Source organism: Brachyistius frenatus, unplaced genomic scaffold (genome assembly GCF_029030835.1).
Source record: "Brachyistius frenatus isolate BFR_SWC_R1_liver_20210118 unplaced genomic scaffold, ASM2903083v1 Contig_156, whole genome shotgun sequence".
Taxonomy (NCBI): Eukaryota; Metazoa; Chordata; class Actinopteri; family Embiotocidae; genus Brachyistius; species Brachyistius frenatus.
Window position 1 is genome coordinate 304776 of NW_027210755.1, and position 15575 is coordinate 320350.

Genomic DNA, 15575 nt, shown 5'->3' on the forward strand with positions numbered 1-15575 from the left:
TGGTTTTGTACTGACAGTCATGGCTCCCAGGTAATGATGTATCCTAATAATCCCTTAAAAGTGTAATTTGTCAAATTAAATCCATGACAATAGTTTGGGTTAAGCATGAGGAGTGAGGGTAAGAATATGAAGGCAGGTCAGAGAATCTGATGGGGGAAAGATTTAAGGTTGGTAAAATTTACACATTCTATAAAATATGACATTTTTATCAGTCAATATTTTTTTTTTTTTTTTTTTTTTTTCAAATATAGGGTCTGAAGACACAGGGTGTTTTATGCTGCACAGACTGTGAAGCCCCCTGGGGCAAATTTGTAATATTGGGATATATAGATAAATTTGACTTGACTTAAACAGTTAGCAATTACAATAGCAAGTGAATTAGCTCAAATAAAATGCTGGGCATGGTAAATATTGTACCTGCCAGACAACCAACCTGGTATGGCAAAATGTGAACTAGACACACCGGTTCACTGCAGCAAAACACGAAATAGCCACACTTTGGCCTTTGTAGGGGTGACAGTGACACATTTTTCTGTAGTGGACAAAAATGAAACCGACTGCATGCTTAGAGCCATATGATTTACAGGAAAATGAAACTTTTGCTAAAACACCTGGTATGGGTTACTAAATAAGTACCTGGTTAGGGTTAGGAAACAAAAAAACAACTCAACAAAAGAATTGTTATCTGGATTCAATCCTCATCCTCCCACACTGAGACTGATGCCACCAAGAAACTCCTCCTTCCCCCTAATACTGCAAGAGAATGTCCTTTATCTCTGTCGCGAGACCTTGGTCACATATAACACACGTGATACAACATGTATGTGAGTTTCACGCTTTCAAAACCTTTAAGTATCACGCCTAGACAGGCCAAAGCGTGGCTATTTCATGTTTTGCTGCAGTGGACCGACATGTCTATTTCACCCTTTGCAATGATACTTGGTTGCAACAAAACATGTCAGCGTTGTCACTCTGAGCACTTAGCTCAAAGTATAGACTCGCAGACTTCCCTCATTTTCAGCAATTCATGATCAATTTGATTTTTTTGGGTGTCTGAGAGCAGTTCATGGTAAAAAAAAAAAAAAAAAAGGATTCTGTGGACAGTAAGTACAAAACATGTTACTCTGAGTAAGCATGAGAGATTCAGACACTCAGACTCAAGGTTCAAACTGAATCTTCTCAAAGAAAGAGATTCCTTTCAGGCTTTGTCTGGAGATTACCAAATCTCCTCAAAAAAATATCCTCAATCTGTCAAACAGTTAAATAAGAGTACGGGATCTCTCAGAGCTATGCAATGTGCAGTTAGCTTGTAAACTCAGCATTAGGGTTTAACTACTCTGTGATTGGCAGTAGATGTCAGACACTGCATATTAGGCAGTGAATTACAATGCATGACAGCTGTCTGTCAGTGACATTTTATCCCTGATGTTTTCACTCTCGTATGTAAAAAAAAGCTTCTGACGCAAGTTGCATTTGAGAGAACAAGGAAATGCATATCTAATCTGAAATACAAGTGCACTTTCCTCTTGATATAACATCTGATTTTAGGCCTCGAAATCTACAATGCTGCATCTCAATAACATCAGAAAAAAGCCACTTAGTCTTACTGCTTTATTTATTTTGCTCTTTGCAGGATGTACTAAGCTCCACAGTTTTAAACTCTATGATGGAACCAAACTCAGCAAAACGTATAGGAGGCAGACGTGCAGACATTAGAGAGTAGTGTTGTCATGGAGATGGAGGACCAGATACCATTTGTGATTTTCAGTTAGATGTGATCCAGAGAATGTTAGACTTGTGTTTTTACATTGTCTTCCTGTGAATCTATGGAATGACATGAATGCAAAACCTTCTCTGAAATACGAGGCATTTAGTTTCCATGTTGGTGCAGATGTGAATGTAATTCAAAATAAAACAGCAGTACTGTACTGATTTGTAAAAATTTCCACTTTAGCACCATTTCTTCAGGCACCATTGACATACAGCAGGCTTTTCTGCCACCTGGCAGGCAATAATTTGTTGTTTTAAAAAGCGATTCTGTCATTTTATTTTAAAGTGATGACACAACGACGAATGACAAACAAGCAATTAGGGATTGTTTCGTGCAGAAATTCTCTGAGAGACTAAAATTTTGTAGATCACTGACGAAATACTCTGAGCATCCAACTTTTGGACTTTTGTCACTAATGGACTGAATTCAAAAACCGTCCTCATGTCTTTTGCACATCTAAATTCACTCTAAGTGTACCTCATTTGCTGCTTATTGTTTTTGGTATGAATAAGAATAAAGAACCATTCATCTCTGAGGCTTTAAAATAAAAAGAGGTGTTCCAAGAATCAACTGCACGCACAAGCTCCACTCCAAAAGTGATCACAGTTCCATTTTGCTGGTATTTCTTAATTTGCAGACACATTAGTGTTTACTCTTTATGCACCGAACAGTGCTGAGATGGAGCTGCCACTGTTGAATTTATTTATTAGAATTCTAACATAGCTTCCTTCACATATCAATCAGCGGTTTGTGATTTAAATTCCACACAGGAAGCACACTCTGCTTGCAACGATAAAAGTCCAATTCAGAATGAAAATGCACTGAAAGTTAATGGCTCAAAAACTATGGCAATAAATCACATTAAGATGTAGCTTTATTCTTCTTTACCATAGAAGTTTACAAAACAATTTCCAATTTCTGCCTGTCATTCATTAATTCACGCACCAGTGGCGGTGGAGCTGCATTGCAAGGTGCTCAACTGGGTTCAGTGTCTTGCCCAAGGACAGTTCAGCCTGAACACACAAACTTTAAATGCATTTGTAGTTTCAGTGCTATGAATTAATGTATTATATTGTGCTGCGAGGATTACATGCATTATACTAACATATTAACAACCAGATGACTACCATTAACAGCTTCCTGAGACAGAGAACATCACAGTCTTGAACCAGACGCAGAGGAGGAAATAAAGAAATGTTGTCCTGATGGAAGTTCAGGCTTTAATTCTTTTACCTCTTTTAACCCTTTCTTTAAAATTTCATCTCACATTAGAACTGTCTTTTCTTTTTCTCTCTATAAGGAGACTATAAGCTGAAATGCACGTCAACAACAAAAGACTACTACTTTTCTCACGTTGCAGCCTGCTTCTCTTGTCTGTCACATGCACACTTGCAGGTCTATGTGTGTACTTGTGTATATTTTTGACCAGCATCAAATTCAATCAGAATTTCTTTTCTCCATTGAGTCAAAATGAAACCATGTGGTACCAGCAGATATTATCTGTCTTGACTTAAGCATCAAAGAGGAGCACTGAGATGAAAGCCTGCACTTGATGGCCAGATTGATAAATGATGGTAATAACTCACTTTCTGGTTGTTGGGCAGTAAAACAAACTTACTGTTTAATAAATCAGACAGTAGCTGTCACGTCGGTCTGTACTAGTTTGCTTGCTCTTCGTCAGAGTGATGTTTGACATCAATTCCACACTACAAATGTCATATTTGAGTTGAGACGGATTGAAATGAAACTTTAATGATGAGGAAACTTCGCACTGCATACTTAAATCAGAAGTGAAACAAAATTAACTAAATGCCTTGAGGAATGTGTAAATGTAATAAATCTTTCCGGTGCATAACTTAGTTTCTCACAGAGGCTTTTTTTTATTTATTTCATCAAAAGAATTACACAACTTTAAAGGATAACTTCTAATCACCCACTCGAATCCTGTGATCCTCCCCAACCAGCTCCCACTCGTTCACAAATCGCCGCAGAAAAAAAACGTCAGCCTAATAAATCCATTCTCCCCCAGCAACAGTGGCATTTGGGCTAACCTCCACTCCTAAACACTCATATAAATTCATAATCATGACTCCAATTTCTAGGCCGCCAGGGAAGGATGGGATGAGAGCATTATGGCCGATAGATGGGTGAATGGATGGAAGGGAGGGGTGGAACGTCTGGCTGATAACAGCCTGGTGTTGACATCCCCTCTCACCTGAATTATCATCGGTACCAAAGGGGCCAAAGCCCTGATTAACATGGATGAGCTTTAATCCACAGAGGAAAGCTTCCTTCACCCTTCTTCACACACTCACATGCATTATTTCACTGCTCTGACATACATGGCTTTGTGGAGTACACTTAACTACGCAGTGAACGTCCCACACAGCGGAACATGCGGGACCAATAATCATCCAGGGGTCAGAGGTCGCCGGTTAATGTGACGATGTGTGTGTCCCGGGTATCTCAGCGGATCGGCTGGAGAGCGGCGGCATCGATCGTGAGCCAACTTAATTTTCAGAGTTTTTTTTCTCCACACTGAGAGGCAATAAACATGCCCATCAGATTACAGATCGGACCATGAAACGAAGCTCAGCAGCGGTAATAAGGGGTAATTTCTGTCGACCAAACAAAGTAGACGGGTTTCTGCATTAATTGTAAGATGTTTTTGAACTATTGGAGCTGCAATTGAAAGAGAGCTGTAGATGTTTTCTGATGTTACATGTGAAAACTAAATAAAACAACTTTTCACAATGTAATGACACCATCGCAACAGCCACTACTTGCTTCTGAGTGGTTGTCAGATGTCTGTGTGATCCCATATTGGACAGCTCAAGCGCAGTTTCAGTCAACAGTGTAATTCCCATTTCAAAACAGAGCACAAGGTGTATTAAACTACAGGTAACCATAGAAACAGGAGCAGATTAGCCTGGTTCCAGACCTTTGAACCATCACCCACATCCCCAGTTCGTCCAGCAGTTGCAATGTTCTGCCCAATGATGGCTGTTTAAGCCATTTGGAAGAACAGTTGACCAATCAGAGTTTAGCAGGAAAGGATTAAGAATAGAAATGTCACCTGCATAGCTAGCCAGCTCGCTGCATTCAGTCAAATTAGACACCAGAAAATGGCACCAAGCCTGCATGAGACAAACACCATACAAGTTGGTCCAAACGACTTGTGTGAATAACAATTCTGACAACTTAGTTTTTCTTTGTCTTTCTCCAAATGATTAAATATAAATGACTCACCGATCCATAATCCATGTTAAACTGCGGGGGGGAAAAGATTTCCTCGATGATTATATATTTCCTTAGTTAATCCAATTCATCACGGCTATGTGGGTGTTGTTTGATTACATTTGATTGACAGTGGTTCATCAATGTAATGCACACTCAGCCTGGCATCTGCTCCCACAGTTGTGGGAGTCAGATGTACCTGAGAGCCTGTCCTGTTTCATCATGCTGTGAAAGGGGCCAGAGAAATCAACCAAAAATGTAAAATCCAAGCAGACACAAGGTCTGTTTGACCAAATTTTTACACACTTTGTGTTTTGTTGTAGAATCACCTGCATGAAAATCGTATGCCAACAAGAATTTGACTTGCTTGTGAACTTGCTTGTGACGTCCTTTGCCTTAATTTAAATTTTTAGGATCAAATATATCAGTATTTAGCATATAAATTATAAATATATACATATATATGTCGATATTGTAGTCAAAATAAAGCTGGTATGTAGTTCAGATCACAACATTATTGTGAATATTGATAGTGCCGTTTATAAACAATATTGATGTAAAAAAAAAAAAGCATTCAAGATCATCAGACAAGTGAAAAGCAATACCTATATTCAATTTCAGTTGAAAGTGTAACAAAATATTCAACATCAATGAGCCACAACATTATGACCGCTCACAGATTAAGCAAATGATACTGATTATTTCATAACAAAAGCACACTTCATCGTCTGGGCATATTAGACAGTAAATTAACAGTAAGGTATTGAAATGTGTAAAAAAATAAGGTGCCTTAGGTTTGAGCACCAAAACCCACATTTAGGAAAAGGTCATGATTTGGGTTAAAATAAGTAATTTTACGTAAGTAATGTTATTACAAGTGTCAGTTATTTAAAATACATTGCATATATTAAAAGAAGTCCACATTGCCTTTTTCCCTTTCACGGACAGTTGTTGAGCTAACGATCCTGGATTTGCTCCGTCCAACCACCTCTGACCTCCTCCCAACTATCATTCTGTACTTTGTCACATGACCTCTATCGCATGATCTTCCACCCTGGGCACACATGCACATACTTTTCACACCTAGGGAAGGCAAAACGGGACACTGACATGATATCCTGTTGCCAACTGATGACGGTAGTAAATGCTTTGGCATAATACTGGGCTGGTTTATGCAGGAAAAGCAAGCAGATGTCACATCGTTCTGGGCTGGTACTGTAACTGGGTCAGAGCATCTCTAAAATGGCAACACTTGTAGGATGATCCTGGTCAGCATTGGCTAACAACAGTTGCTAGAGGAGGGACAAACCATAAGCCAGCAACACGGCGTTGAGGATGGGCTGGAACAGGTCTGATCAGTGGCGACTAATTCAATACTTAGAGGACTTAAAGAATCTTTTGTCTTGATGCCAGATAAAACAGAGTCCATACCTCAGCAGGTCAGAGCTGGTTAGGTGGTAAGCAAGGGACCAAAAGCACTGACCGGGATGGACATACTGTTTTGGCTCATCAGTGTATATATAACCTGAGCCTAATCTGAAAATCAATTGGGGTTAATTTATTTGTTTACATTTGGATCACAGATTGTACTGTACCTTTAAGTATGTAGCATCTCAAAGCTGCACTTTGGTGAATTCCTTCTCTATGATGTTCGTCACTTGATCATCACAACTTGATGGCAGATTCCTTTGCACCACAGAGAAAACTAATGTATTTTGTGACTGAATTGGTAGACGTTACGGATGACTCTAAAATAACACATTGACAAGTTCTCAAAAGAGATGCATAATGAGAAGGGTGAAAGGAGAAAGAAAAGGAAACAGAGCAAAAAGGGGAAAGAAAAGGGGGAGAGAAATATATGATGTGTACACCAGCTCAGTGAAAGCAAACAGCTAAATTAGTCATGGAAGGGATGCAAATTTGCTTCCCCTGAGTGTTGCATGGTAGAATTACCCTGAGAGAAGCAGAGGGTGAATCATGCCAACCCCCGGCACCATGTGATTTATTAGCAAACATCCAATTCAATAAGAAAGTGCTTAACATTCAAAAAGCTGTGAAAGTCTCATAAGGTGGCATTAACTATATGATATTGCCATTTCTACTGGCAGGGGAAAGGCAAGACAAGAAACGGTGGAAAAACAAACACGCCCACCTTCCAGAACGATCCTGGTGTGACTTGCCAAGTGGGACTGTGACAGGCTGAAAACTCACTTGGCCTTTTCCACGCAGGCATGTTACTACTCATTAACATAGACAACGAGGTTCATTAATTGACACTCCAGCCCAAAGAGCCTCTCTGCTTTGAAAAGGGCATGGGTGGGAGGTGGGGGGTGGTGGGGATGGTGAAAAATATAGAGAGGAGAAGGAGAAAGGGTACGCAATGAAATTGCCGTTGCAGTCCTGCCTAGAAATGTAAGTTGAAGTGGCGCTCGTATCCGGCGGACTTCTGTTTTCTAAGTAAAACTATAAGCATGTTGAACAAGCTATCGAAGGTCTCAAGGGAATATTCCACCACGCACATATCATCTGTTTGTGGTTATCAGTGTATTTCAGAAAAGTCTTTTGTAACAAAGTCAAAAACAGTTTTGTTTTTTTCAGTGTTTAGCTGAAAAAAAAATCTGTAAATAGTTTTGACAAAAAGCTAACATCAGAAAAAAATCCCAAAACTTATTTTTGCAGCTGCATTTTCGTTCTCGCGCAGAAACCCAAGAACCAGAGTCTCAGAGGGTGAAAGAACCAAAGAAAACCAGAGACTAATTTGATTTCCTCAGCTCCTGCTCCCACACAGGTGCCTTGCTCGGGGTTATTTTCTTGAAAGGCCAGGAACTATTATTGCTTCATGTTTGTGGCCATAAAAGTCAGTGACTGGTCTAACGCAGGCGTCATGGCTGTAGCAACTTGAAACCAACATTCATTCACACAGCAGCACAGAGCTACAAAGAGATAGTGAAACAAATGTGAGAGAGCAGCGAGCTGAAGAGAGGCAGCTAAAGAAGCTCTGGAATTAAAAGAAAGCACTTCGGTGGGAAATATATTTGTTCTGGTTTCGAAAGAATATTGCTTTTATTCTGAAGGATTAAGGCCTGAAGTCGTATTATTAATATTTCGAGCAGCATGATTTGCTGGTTTACTCCATTGTAAGTCTAATTTGTCAAATTGTTACCACTTTTAATATATCAATGTTGTGCTTTCACAAACAGGAATGACTTACAGTTCCTGTTTTAGATTCCTCTGTTTCTGTCTGCATGGGGCATTTATCAAATATTTCATTTAAATTGTTTTTAATCGTGATATAATTATGGGATTAATTCAAAGCCCTGAGGATGGAAAATCATGATTTCTTAGTGCAACAGTAAAAACAGGATCATCCTTGAAAGCGACAGCAGAGAATGATTAGCAAATCTCTTGAGGGTGTCAAGAAAGGTTGCTTTGATTGATTTATTGATTGTGCGAGTGTGTGTGTGTGTGTGTGTGTGTGTGTGTGTGTGTGTGTGTGTGTGTGTGTGTGTGTGTGTGTGTGTGTGTGTGTGTGTGTGTGTGTGTGTGTGTGTGTGTGTGTGTGTGTGAACCTGCAGATGCTTAGCGGGGTGGGTAAAAATGTATTGAAACCAGAAACTGGTTCTCACATTTCAAAGTCAAATAAGTGAATGAAGGGGAAAGATGGAGTCATTAAGACATTTGCAGCTTCCTGACAAGACGTTAAATACATTAAGAAAAATGTAATTGTCTCTTTGGTTGTCTTGGAAATGGAAACACAACAAGGCAGATTGAAAGAAAATAATCAGAAACATCTGCTGGGCCGCACTTTGTGATGTGTATTTTGAAATTGATTTTGTGCTGGATGTAATCAATCACGTCAAGTAAAGTTAAGTTAACAGAGTTTCGATGACATTTTCACTGTAACACTGGGGGATGCTTCAGTCATCACCACACCACAAACATTTGGCACTTGGCACAGGTGCTCTTTAAACCTCTCTGTGGCAAATCCCCTTCAGGGAAAATGCGTGTGGCCAAAATGGATATGTTGACAGAAACAACACGTTATCTGACAGGTGACCTCTTTTAGCAACTTATAATTCCCCTGCTTCACTACGAGAGGAATTTATTGTTGAGTTTTACCTCTTCTGTATGAAGGGCAATTAAAACGTTGAGAGATTACCCCTGTTGCGTATGAACGGAGCGCAGCACCGTGACGTTCACGGAGCAGGAGGAAGCCATAACCTTTGTAAGTATTCCCGATTTAGGTCGCTACATGCATAGCGAGTTACATGTGTCTTTCTGACAATTTGTATGAGCAGTTTCAGTATCACAATGGTCCTGAAACTTCAAAAGAACGCATACATAAAATTTTGCATCAAATTTTTGGGGATCAGAAACAAGAAGTGAAATCCAGTGATTAAAGGAGAATGGAAGTGAGGATTGTGTTATTGATTGCAAGGAACGTGATTTTCGAACGCACTGCGAGCAGGCATGTTGTCATTTTGGAGAAGCGAAGTGTCGTCACGCCACAGTTCAGGTCGTTTTGCACAATATTTTTCCTCAGACGTCTCAGAATGTCGCAGTAGAACTCTTTGTGGGGACGAATTCATGGTGCACAACCCTTCGAATATCAAATCATACCTTCTTCGGTCTTGGACAGGGAAGTTCTGACCTTCTTGACATTGAAATGCCGTGCAAAACACTTGGCCTGGCTCATTGCTCCATTGCCGTAGACTTTCTGAAGCATTTCAAGGGTCTCCAATGCCAATTTCCTGACACAAAACTCGACGTGCGCTCTCTGCTCATGTCAATGGTGAAATCGCAGATGAGCTCCATTCACATGCAACAGGCGAACTTGTTGATCTAACTTTGTATAAGTCAGTTGGTTTTAAATGAACATATAATGCATTTAAGGCCAGGCAGGTCCTACAGCAAATCGTCTTATCATCATTTCTGTTGTATAAAGGTCAATTAACTGTCCTGTTTTTGAAATATAACTGTTACATGACTGATGAAAAGTGAAAAGGTTAAAGTGCTGTGTTTTGTTCTGTGTTTGCTTAATCAAGGGAACATTTCCTTCCTCTCCTTTACAGCCTTTGGTGTTTTCGGGGTTGTTTCTCCACAGTAAAGACAACGTAGATCATATCAACCTGGTCAATCTGAGCATTTACTGACAGAATATATGTGACAAAAAACGCAGGTATATGATCAAATAAAGTTAATAGGAAAGACATTGGAAAACCAAATCAGAATTTAAATGTGAACTGTAGGCTCCTCCTGCATATTTATTGTTAGTGTACACTGAGTGACTTAGACTAATTTCAAACTAATTATTTCACTAATTCCACAAAACCTGGCGACAAGCCTGGAATCAGCATATTTGTTTGATGCTGGGTATCAACTGTACTTGAACTGTATTTTAGATGGAACAAGTAATATTCTGAATTGTTGGGAGAGAAGGTTTGTTTTAGACAAATGTAGAAATGTTTTGCAGAGACCAAACAAAAGACATATAACCATGGAACTATCAACCATGGAACCCATTGCAGAAGTTTTCCATCTTTTATTGTCTACCATGTAGATGATTTCACATGCTACTAATTGGGAAGATTATGCTACTTGTTAAAGTCATGCCAGGAGATCTATTTTTACCTTCCACCTATCAAACAGATTCATTACCATAGGAACAAGAACAATCTGCTCAGTATATGCCTCCAAAGATCTGTTGAAACCTGACATGTAATTTCATCCCATGACTTTAAATACTACACTGTGAATGTATTATTAAATCATCACCATTTCATTAAAAGACTATTAAGTAAAGAATTGATGCATTTAAAATCATTTTATTTACGTAATGTAATCATAGTAAACCCACAGTAAATCAAGATCTGTATTATTTTAGCTAGGGTAAAATACATCACACCAGTACATAGAGTGCGTTGGCTTGCAACACGCGACCTCACCACTCGCCATAGACATTAATGCAAAAATAGCAATATTAAACTTTTAGAAAATTATCAAAAATTAGTTTATAAATTATCAGACAAGAAATATCAAAATTCTTAATTTGATCCCGTATCAGTCACGTCCCTTCAGTCTCGTGGCTGGCATCCAGCTGGTGCAGTAACCCCACTCAGTGGAGGTGTCCAACATTTATTTTCACCTTACTCACGTCTCCAAGGAAGCAAATTGCCAGTGAAATATTTAACTTTTCAGTCCTGCTCTAAAAATAGTATGCCAGCAAACAATAGCACTGTGCTCTGACAACTGATCAACCTACATTTGAACTCATAGCGTCCCATTAGCTTGGCACCATCAAGCCCTTCTACTAGGATCTTTTAAGGACGTGCAAGCAAAGACACAGCAATCCTTCAACGTAGCGTTATTAATTTAAACCTGATAGTTCCTCTGTTTACAAGGGGCGTGGTGATGAGAGCCTGCTCCGGATGATGTGTTGCAGGTCTGAGGAACATCATCAAGATACCAGGTCAAGCGGCAGGTGGGCAGATAGAGGTGGGGATTATTTGCATATATTCATAAATCCACAAGTACTGAATACAGGAAAGGTGTAAAGTTATATTTAAGCCTTTAAGGCATTAGGGGATCTTTTGCATGGAAACTTCTAAATATTTAATTTAGAATAACACTGATGAGTTTTGAAAAATTTGACCAAAAACAACGAATGCAACCTCTTATTTGCAAAAAATGATATTTTTGGCATGCAAAAATGTTGCAAATCACTGTTGGAAAAATAAATATATTTATAAAGTAAACATTTATTCTTGCTCCTAAATTGTCCTTTCTAGGTATTGTTTAAATCTTTAATGAGAAGTATCTCTTAAGAAAATGACTCTGTGATGTTAATGTGCAATCTAATAATCCCACTGAGAATCATTAACATATCTCTAAAGCTTTCTTTTCCTTTAGAAAACTAAGAGCAGCCAAAAATGTGCTATCCAGATAAAAATGGCTGAAACTGAAAATAGTTGAGCACTAAATTTCTTTATCAGGAGAAAGAGGCACAAATCAGTTTGAATGCATGACTGAAAATATTTGGACAATATTTGGCAGTTGACGGGTGCTGAGAAAGAAGAGTCCCATTTCCCTACAAAGGTAAAGATAATACTGAACCCATCTGTAAGGAGGCGATTTGTTCATTATTTCTATGAAAAGATAGGAACCATCCTGTGGTTCACTGCAACCTGAAAGGAAAACACATTATCACACAGACAAACACATTAAACCAAGAAGCACAGAGCTATAAAGCAGAATATGAGGGTCCACACAGGCAGACCACAGTATTTTCTTAGTTTTGCAATAAAAAAAAAAATTAAATTTTTTTTTTTTAAAAAAGCAAGCGGGAGCCAGAGAGATATATGCCCTACCACCTGTCAAATCGATGATTTATGACATGATGAAAGATTTATGATCACTAAGCCCCGCCCCCTTTTATGACTTTTACATCCTTTTGCACGGTAATAAACCAAGGATCAAAGGACACCTCTCCTGATCAAAGACGCAGACCATGCTGGAGGAAGTCATAAAGGGGCGGGGCTTATGGGGTCATAAATCTTTCATCATGTCATAAATCATCGATTTGACAGGTGGTAGGGCATATATCTCTCTGGAGCCATTTTCGAATCATGATTGCAGAAACACCGATATCTGAGACCCATCTAGTGCAGCTATCGATGAAAAACACTGAAATAGAGGCTTTTACGCAGTAGAAATGCCATTAAGGTGGTCGGAAAGCCAACTTTAGAAACCATTAGCAATGCAACCTCCACACTAAATGATCTTAATTAGTGTGTAAGGTCAAATACAGGAATATTAAACCTATTTAAAAGTTCAACATGCTTTGATTATCAGTTACTAATGCAAGTTGGTTTTCACATTGTAGTGGTGATGATACCATACACAAGAAGAGAAGGTGTTATAGTAAATCAGAATTCAATTAACTTTCATTCAAGTTTTCATGTGTAATGTAGCAGCCAGAGCTGGCTACCGAACATTAAAACATTTTATGGCATTGACTGAATAACTTCTCTACAATAGAAGAATGTCTTTTCATTCGATACTAAATTTCGATACAGATGCGTCACTCACACCAACATGTTTCCATCTTAAAACGTATAACTTTTACGACGTTTACACTGGAGTAAATCTCATCAGCATCATTGAGCCACGGCGTTTAGAAACCGCCTCTATGGCCTGCTTGTGTAGATGAAATAAAAGTTGAAACGCTTGAAACTTATGTTGGTAAATCTTACATTAGAACGCCTTATTTCACTATTTTCAAGCAAATCATCGGCCACATATCTGTCTGAGTTAAATGAGCCCCAGTAACTTTAGGCATCTCTGTACGCAACCGGCAAGCGAGGGTCTACTGATAAAATCTGTAAATTGAAGCTTCTCGTGATTCCATGTGAGGCATTTAGGGAACATCGGTAAATTGCAGTATCTAGTAATAACTTGCATGTGAAATGTTCCGGGCATATCTTTCAATTGAATAAATACAGAACATATTCTGGGTTACACTCTCCCCCTCTAAACTGCATGAAAACTAAATATTTGTGCTGTGCTTTTTTTTTTCAAGTAATATTTTTAAAAGTATCATTCAGGAACTGGTACAGGTACTTTTTATGTAATCTGATAATGTCTTTATCTCTAAATAAATGGACATAATTGAATGTTCCCTGGGCAAAAGAATGAAAATGGGCATTTACTATGTTTTCACAAAGCAAAACTTCAGTTCTCCTTCAACAGCTGGATCATCTACATAGTCTTTGTGGTGTATTATGCAGTGGTAATGAGATATTAGGCCACATCTCATTAAGATAAAGGGAAAAAATGTCTCTTGGGGTCAGAGGGTAATCATTGGTTATTGTGTCATGGCCACAGTGGCAGGCAATTAAGCACAAGAAAATGAGGACCTGAGGAGCAGTGTGAGTTTATTAAAATCCTGAGTTTAGTAACAGGAGGCAACATGGATAGTATAGAAGGAACATGGTACCTCTAAAAAGCAGCCATTTAAGTGTAAAAATGTGTGTCGTATTTCAAATATCATTTTCAGGGTTGCTTGCTCCAGTAAAATGTTTCCAGGTTCATTTTCATCCTGCCAGTGAAAAATACAGTTGAGGAATCTTGATGCAAGATGTTATGACATTTTTAAATTGTATGACTTTCAGGCTTCAGGTATTTACCACTGCATCAAGAAAAACAAAACAAATGGAGGCTTTGCAATGAAGTCAATTCCCTTGCATATGAAGATACAACACAAACAAGTGCCTCGTGCCAGAACTGAACAACCAACCTGATGTTTGCCAGCATCATCCTCCAACCAATTATAATGTATTATGAGAGATACTTGGCGATCAGAGAAGCCAGCAGATCTGCCCCGTCTCAATGAGTTGCAACATTTCCAGGCACACACAGGCCATTGATTAGAGCAGCTCAACTCACAGCCTGCAGTCTATCAGGGCTCAGGGACCGGTAATCAATTCTCTAATGCCGTTTGAGCCTATTCACTGCAGCTACGATCCACTCGTCACTGAAAGGACACACACACACACACACACACACACACACACACACACACACACACACACACACACACACACACACACACACACACACACACACACACACACGGCCAACGACATAAGTGGATGTAGGCCTGTCCGCAGCCAGACACACAACGAATGTAACCCAGATGGCCATTATAAAAGCAGAGGACAACCCCCAAATATTAACTTACCAAGTGTAGCAGTGAAAGGGCACTGTCATCTAATGGCATTATCAGAATGAGTGCAGCTCTCCTGAGGCCGGCTGGTTCCTGATTACCTAGCAGTGGTGGACCCTGTTCGTGGCCAAATCGGATCAGCATAGCAGCAGACGTAGGGATGGCCAGTCAGGAACTCAGCCCGAAGGCCCCCTATCTCAACAGGCTGTTGATTCTTTATGGGCATTGATGTCCTCTTCAGAATTAATCTGATTGGGGTTAGTGGAAGATTGTGTTCTAGTAATTCTGCTGAAAGGAAAGTGGGGTCCTAACTTCCTTTCTGAGCAACTTGGAGCAGATAGAATTAGGTTGTGAGACCTTGTACAGAGCGGAGAGGGTGGATTGTGTCTCTGAAGGTTTGCTTCAGGCAGACCATCTGCTGAAATTGACTGACCACGACTAACTTGGAAAATTGTCTTGGAGACCTTATAAAAGAGGATCATTTTGATACCCAAACAAATTGGGGAACTGACAACCATGCTGTCTTGATCCTAAATTAACAAATTATTAGGCACAATTTTACCCTTGATTCCTCGTCATCTGCCTTCAAACCATAAACAATGTCACTTGAAACACTCAAAAGGCAAAAACTGACTGGTATAAGGACATTTCAGTTGTATCATCAATACATTAATTACTCAACGTCTAATTTAATACAGATGATAAAAGTCACACCTACTGCAGAAAATGTTGAAGAGGAAATAATCAGCACACTCACATATAAGCACATTGCACAACGGCTATAACCATTACAGAGTTTGATCATATCCAGCTAAAAGTGTCATACATATTCAACACATCTCA

The 15575-nt window shown here is 39.2% G+C and overlaps 1 protein-coding gene across 3 annotated transcripts in view; it reads right to left on the minus strand.

Annotated features, from left to right (window-relative positions):
- The window catches only part of ksr2 (kinase suppressor of ras 2), a 117703-nt gene that overhangs the window by 73337 nt on the left and 28791 nt on the right, over positions 1-15575 (minus strand). The gene's annotated exons all lie outside the window — the stretch shown is intronic.